We start from the raw sequence: 7500 nt of genomic DNA on the forward strand, positions 1-7500 counted from the left end.
CACTCGCCTTTTATCAATAAAGTTTTATTAGAACACCGCTGCTCAGAGGGCCGGGACAAGAGAGAGGCTCGCGAGGCCTGCACTGCACAAATTTCACAAGCACCGGGCCATAAAAACATAGGAACGTGTTCAGATACCTAGTAGAGAGTTACGTCTATATGCGTCGCTGTATGTACTTTAATAAAGCAGGACCAGCCCAGGTCTGCGCCCCAGCGGCCTGCTGTCCCCGAGGGCTGCATCTGTGGTCCCTGAGCCCGTGGGGCTCTGCCACATGCCTGTGGGCTCAGTGTCTGCGGCCCTGCCAATGTTTCCATTAGACACAGGTCTCCGCACATAACCAAACCCCGGCGGATTTTCAGCTGGGAACTTACGGGAGCAAGCTGGTGGGGACACAGGAGCCCCGTGAGCCCTGCATGGCTGGTGGCAAGGGAAGATGGTGTGGCCACGGAGGGAAAGCCTGCTGCTTCCGCAGAACACGCCGGAGTTACCATGTGACCCGGCAAGTCTGCTCCTAGGAACAACGCAGAAGAATTCGGAACAGGGGTTCAAAGGAAACCCGACCCACGTGCTCACAGCAGCACTCCTCAGCAGACAAAAAGAAGGCCCAGGGTGTCTAATCCCAGCCCTCGGGAGGCCGAGGCAGGAGAACCACTGTGAGTTCATAGTCTGGGCTACCAAGTGAGTCCAAGGCCAGCCTGCACTGCACCGTACCTTGTCTCAGGAGGAAAAAGACAAAAGCAGAAACAGCTAAAATCTTTCTCAGTAAATTCACAGATACACAAGCGAGGTCCATCCATACACTGGAGTATTATTCCATAAAAAGCACAGCATGGTCTCAGGCTACGTGGATGAATCTCAAAGCACGCTGCTGAGCGAGAGCGGCTGCACAAAAGGGCACGTGAGCGCGGAGTGATTCCACTTACGGAAAGCGTCCGGACTAGGCAGGGCACGCCTCAGGAGAGGCTGGTAGGAAGGCAGGCTTTCCTTCCAGGATTGTGAGAAAGCTCGGGACCAAGACAGGCTTTGATGGTTGCACAAGATAGTCAATATTCTTGATGTCATTTTAAAAGTTTTTATTATTACCGCAGGGCATGGTGGCGCATGCCTGTGATCCCAGCTCCCAGGAGGCTGAGGCAGGAAGATCACCAGAAGCTCAAGGCCAGCCTGGCTACATAGTGAGCCCTGGTCTTTTAGCTCAACAGCAGAGCTCTTGTCTAGCAATGTACAAAGGCCTGGGGTTCAAACCCCAGTATCAGAAAAACAAAGAATCCTCCCTACACCCGGTCACCACCAGTTCCAGGCCAGCCTGGGCTACACAGTGAGTTCAAGGTCACCCTGAACTGTGTTTTTCAATCACACCTTATGTATGATTTTTATCTTTGGGGAACACGAAATGGTCCCAGGTATCTTTCCAGTTGGGAGTTGGGAGTTTCTTTTTGTTTTGTTTGGTGGCTGTCTCAGCCCACCTCGGGGGTGGGGCTGGCTTGGCATGTGGTGCCGGGGCTGGGAATCAAACCTGGTCCCTGCGCACCTGCCTAAGCAGGCACTTTAGACCGCTGAGCTATCTTGCCGGCCCCTATAATTTTTATTTTTGGATTAAAATATTTTAAGTAAAAAGGAAGTTAGGGGGCCGGGGAGATGGCTCAGTGGAATAAGCGCTTCCCTGGCAAGCGCAAGGGCCTGAGCTCAATCCCGTTCTGCAATAAATAAATAAATACATAAAAAGGAAGACAGCAGTGAACCAAGATGGCAAGGTGTTCCCACAAGGCCCTCATGCTAGAAGTGGCTGAGCTTCAGGAAGTCCCAGCTGAGGTCAGTTCCGCCCGACACACAGTCAGAGCGCTGGGCCTGGCGCAGCTGGCTCGTCACTGTCCCCGGGGCAGGACCTACACTTCTGCCTTGTTTCTCTCCCAGGAAAGCTGTCAGACGGCTCTGGCCCTCCTCATATTCTTCCCAGCAGCCCTCTGGCTCTGAGCAACGAAAGAGAGCCCACTGTGTGCCCAAGCTCATCCCACGAGGTCAAAACGCAGAGGCATCTTCGCTCCTTCAAACTGCCAAGCTAGGGGCTTGTGGGTCAGCTCAGTTGTTTAAAGCACCTGCTGGCCAAACCCAGTCAGGCGCAGGGGACCGCGGTTCGATCCCCAGCTCCACATGCCGAACCAGACCCGCCCTTGAGGCAGCCTGAGCCAGCCAAAAAAAATCCCAAACTTCAGACTTGCAGTGGCTGGAACGAGGAGCTGCACTCCTGCCACCGCATGTCCCAGCACAGGCTCTGTTCTGATCTTTACCATCTTTCCTCTGGGTCCCAGGGCTGCTGCACGTCCCCAGCAGCGTTTTCTGGTATGTTCTAAGTCTCACATGTCTCAAGTTTAAACTTCCATTAAAAGGCCAAAAGTGGTTTTGAGCATCTGTAACCCCAGCACTCTGGGAAGCTGAGGCAGGAGGATCACATGTTCAGGCCCACCTGGGAACCTTAGTGACTTAGCAAGACCCCATTTCAAAATAAAAACTACAAAATCTTTACAAGAGCCAAGGCTGTAGCTGAGGAGGAAGCCTCTGCAGTCCTCAGTGTGCCGTACTGGACACATGCAGAAGTTTTCCTCCCTCCTGGTCCTGTAAACAGTCCCAGGTAACAACTCCCGGCATGGAATTTACACTGGATTAGACATGAAAAGTGGCCTCAGGATGACTTAAAGTGTTGGGGAGATGTATATGCACTAACTCCCTACAGTGAACTAATCGGTATACACCGCATGATGTGCTAATTTAAAAAATGAAGTATTTGAGAGAATTGCAAAGGTTACATGCAAGCTTTATTTATTTAGACTTTTTTGTCTTTCAACAGTTTATTAGAAAGAATGAAGACATTTAAAATAATCCCACTGTCATGAACATAAATTTTTCAGCTAGGGTACAAGCTGAATAAAAAACAAAAAATCCAATAGTGTATTAACACCTTTTCATTCATTTGCCATACTAACAGTGCAAACGCAAATCTGGTCTAAATGTACAGACTCCCAAGCCAACAATGTACAGCTTTCTTCGTCCTCCATGCTGAGAGGTGTAAAAGCTTAAAGGCCAAATAATACCAAATGTATAGGCTTCAAAACCCACCTAAGTTAAGGGCATTCACTAGTTTTAGCTAAGATACATCTGGAACACTGACAAGGAATCACTTACATACAATAATGTGAAGTAAGTTTTTTGAAAAATAAACTTTAGTGGAATAATTCTGAAAGGTACACCAGAGGAATGGCCGGTTATCAGTTTAACATATCAGCCAATTTTGAGTCCATGTCTAAAATATAAAATTTAGTTATGTTCCCTATTCTGAGAACTTTCTATCATATCAGAAACTATGTTATGAAGTAAAAGAGACTTAGGTGAATTTTTTTTTATTATTATCACAATTGCTGTATTGTGTATGACCTCAACAGCTCATGCAAGTCTGGGAAATGTTCATGCATAAGAATAATCCCTCAGGTGACTTGAAACTGTCCCAAAAAATGGTATATTATCAACCCTTAGTGAAGCCTGAAAGGAAAAAAAAAACCAAAACAGGTTGGAAAAATGGGTCAAAGGAGGCAAATATAGCATCTGCCTTTAGAGCTATCAACTCAGGAATTCTCCCAATTACGAAATCTTGCAGGGAAGTTATTTTCTTTTCCAAAATTCAGGTGATGACATGTGTTTATTCCAGACCTGTCACTTTTCATCATCACTGTCTTGTGAACCATCATCTGCTCCATCTCCTTCGGGTAAATCCACATCCTCGTCACCACCCATGTTGTTCATCACTTCAGAGAAACCATCAAACTTAGACATGTCTTCATCGGAATCGTCCTCCCAGTCTTTCCAGTTACTGAAGTCCACGCTAAGCCAATTAAGCTTTGCCCGTTCTTTTGTTAACCTAAGCCATGACTGGCCAGATTCTCCTTTTTCCGTAAACAACATAAAATTGATCTGTCTGTTCTTTTATGCTTGGAATCACTTGGATCAAGACAATGAAAAAGATCAATTTCGTTTAAATGTTTAAAATTATCACTTTCTCCAAGACAACTGAAAATGAGTTTGGATTTTTCAAAATTTACATTAACATCTTTACTGTCTTCAACACAAAATTCAATGAAGACATAGCCCCTTCGATCATACCACTCTGCAGAAGCAGGCTGCATGGTGAACAGGGCAGGGGGACGGGCAAACGGGTGGGCGTCCTCTTGCGGCGGCTGCTAGGAGTCGGATCCTCCCTGGTGGCGGCCTCTTCTCGTTGCCCTCAGGCGACGGCGACGGCGGGCTCGACCTGAGTTCCCACAGTGCATGGCGCAGAGTGAGCGGCTCCTTGGTCCAGGAGAAGAGGAAAGTGTAGGAAAAACTAGACTTTTTTTTTTTTTTTTTGAGGGAGGGTCTCATTGTGTAGGTCAGGCTGTCCTCAAACTCTTGGCAATTCTCCTGCCTCAGCCTCCTGAGTGCTGGGATTACAAGTCTGCACCATCATGTCCAGCTGTGTTAGATGATTTATACAGGGTGCTTGAGCAGCAAAGGATTTGGGGATCCGGGGAGGGGGTTTTAGAACTGACCCTTTCAGGATATCAGGGAATGAGTGTGTTTTCTATTTCATACTATTTATCCTGATGTGAATCAAATAGCTATTTGCATAGGGTTTTTTTCCCCCTGTATTTAGGACAGGGTCGACAGGGTCTCACTACGTAGATCGGACTCACAGTGATTCTCCTGTTTCAGCCTCCCAAGTGCTGGGACTACAGGTGTGCACCACCACGCCGGTCTCAATCGCCAGCTCAGTGCGTCCCAGGGGGCGGGGCTGGCACAGCGTGCAGGGGATTGAACCCGGCCACTGCACTCTGCCTAAGCAGGTGCTTTAATCCGCTGAGCTACCAGGCCGGCCCTTGCATAGTTTTTTATTTAACATCAATCTTGGGGCTGGGGCTGTGCCTCCGTGGCAGAGTGGTTGGCTGGCACACACACTGCTCTGGGTTCAATGTCCTCAGCAATGCAATAAATGAATAAATGACTGTGTCTCTCTCACACTTTTTAGGTTTCCTGAGGACCAGGAGAAGTAAGAGCCTTGGGTTCACCGTCATCTCCCACCGCTGACTCATGGTAGGCAAACAAGCATTGGGGATTGCGCCATGTAAGGGTTAGGTTGTTGACCACAGGTCTCCCTGCCTCATACTCAGCCTCTGAAGGCAAGAGAAGACAGCAGCTGACAAACTGCCTACGTTAGAGATAAGACACTTTGCCCAGTTAGCATAATTTATTGCTTAAAAAATGTCTTTGTTCTGCCTTCCCAAGGTCCTGCGCAGCTTCCTGCCTTTTCCTCAGCTTTTCCCTTCCTTTCCCTCAGTCCTCACCCCTCCCCCAACTTGTCAGGAATCCAATAAATACAGGCAACCCAGAGAAGTCTTTGTCTTAGCTCCAAGTGATTTCTGATCATCCTGGACCCCAAACCAGGAGCATCTCTGTGAGTTTGAGGCCCAGCCTGGGCTACCTAGTGAGCTCAAAGCCTGAAGAGGGAGACCCTGTCTCAAAAAACAAAGGAAAACAAACAAAATGCTTGGGAAATGGGAACATTACAGACAGAGCTCGGATTCGTTATACAGCTCAGACTGGCCTTGAACACACAATCCTCCTGCCTCCGTCTCCCAACTGCTGAGATTACAGGTGTGCACCAGAATTTCACTCCAATGAAGAAAAAGGATGTGTAGAAATTCTTGCAAGGATGTCATGACCAGAGCAGCTGAGGCCTTATTGTATCAGGGGCAAAAAGCTCAGGAGAAAGTGCCAAGTGGAGGACAGCACAGAGAAGGGCAAAAATGAGCAAAGAACCAGGTTCTACATGGTGCCCTTGTTCTGGGACTCTGTCTCTGGACCTCTGATCATGCAAGATGACAAATATTTTTGCTTAGAGCTTTTTTTTTTTTTTTCCTTCAGGATCTCATTATGTAGATCAGGCTGGCCTTGAACTCATTATTACATATTTCAGGCTGGCCTGGAACTCATGGTGATCCTCCTGCCTCAGCCTCCTGAGTGCTGGGATTATGCCCAGCTCCTAGAGCCATTTCTTGGTTGCTTTTTTTTTTTCTTTTTTTTTTTAACAGCAGTGGTGTTGAGCACAGGATCTGCCCCCTGAGCCCCGCCTCCCTCCCTCATGTTTGAGATGGAGTCTCACTGAGTTGCTAGGCTGGGCTTGAACTCTGGGTCCTCCTGCCTCAGCCTCCCAGAGTGCACTTAGTTGGGGTTGTTATTGTCCACAGTCGGAGAAACCCTCAAGGACACAGCTGTCACATATCTGAAACACCAAGGCAAAGGCTTGTTTCTCCAGATGGGAACAAGACCCCCAAGGCCAGCAGCAGCCTCCTTCATAAGCCAGTGCGCCTCACTGGAAGCACAGGAGAAGGACGTCAGGCGATGCTGTGACTACAGTGAAAGAAACAGAACTTTCTGGCTGTCAGGTAAACAACTAGTGACAAGGAATTCTTGCCACGTGTGGGGGCACACACCTGTCATCCTAGCACTCTGGGAGGCTGAGGCAGGAGGACCTCAAATTACAGCCCAGCCCAGGCAATTTATTAAGACCCTGTTGCAAAATAAAAAATGAAAAAGGGCTGGGGATGTAGTTCAGCGCGAAGGCCTTGGGTTCAATTCCTAGCACTGGGGGGAAAAATCTGAAGAGCAGTTAATTCTCAGTGTTAGGCAAAAAGGGAGGTGCAGGGGGGCGGTGAGAGATAGAGGGGTCCCCAAGATGAGCGCAGCTCACGCTCCTGCTCTCCAACTAGTCTTACTGTTTCAGAAAATAGGGTGGACAGGCTTTAGGCTGCAATCATGCCACAGCCCTGGGCTGCAGGCAACACCCCCGGGTGTTCCGACCCTGCGCCTCCCTCTGCAAGGACCCAGCACCCGGCCAGGCCTGGAAACCCCGTGCTACCTGAGGGCAAAGGGCCATTTCCGGGCAGCAAGGGGCCACTTCCGGCCGGCGAGGGGCCACTTCCGGCTTGTGAGGGGGCACTTCCGGCTTGTGAGGGGCACTTCCGGTCGGCAAGGTCGGTAGATCCTTTTTCAAGGTCAGGGTGCTTCCCTGCCTCCCTGGAGGTGACTAGATGGAGCAAGGCGCTAAGAGGGCGGCTCCCAGGCCTTCCCTGCCCCTCAGGGCCGCCTGCCAGGCTCCCGCTCTGCTGTTGCAGAACATTTCAGAGGCAGAAATGGGGGTGGGGGGGAGCTGGTGAGATGGCTCAGTGGTCTAAAGCACCTACTTAGAACAAGCTTGGCAAAGCACAGGGACCGCGGTTCAATCCCCCAGCACCACATGCCAGCCAGCCCCGTCCCCTGGTGGGCTGAGCTGGCCACACACACACACACACACACACACACACACACAATAAATAAATAAAGAAATGGGGGTGGGGGATTCTTTTATTTATTTATTTATTTATTTATTGAACCGGGGATTGAACTCAGGCCCTTGTGCTTGCTAGACAAGCACTA

At 49.3% G+C, this 7500-nt stretch overlaps 1 pseudogene; it reads right to left on the bottom strand.

The window, feature by feature from the left end:
* Window positions 1-3705: 3705 nt before the first annotated feature.
* LOC101574019 lies at window positions 3706-4299 on the bottom strand (annotated as a pseudogene).
* Window positions 4300-7500: the final 3201 nt, after the last annotated feature.

The sequence above is a fragment of the Octodon degus genome, unplaced genomic scaffold (assembly GCF_000260255.1).
Source record: "Octodon degus isolate 3935 unplaced genomic scaffold, OctDeg1.0 scaffold00076, whole genome shotgun sequence".
Taxonomy (NCBI): Eukaryota; Metazoa; Chordata; class Mammalia; order Rodentia; family Octodontidae; genus Octodon; species Octodon degus.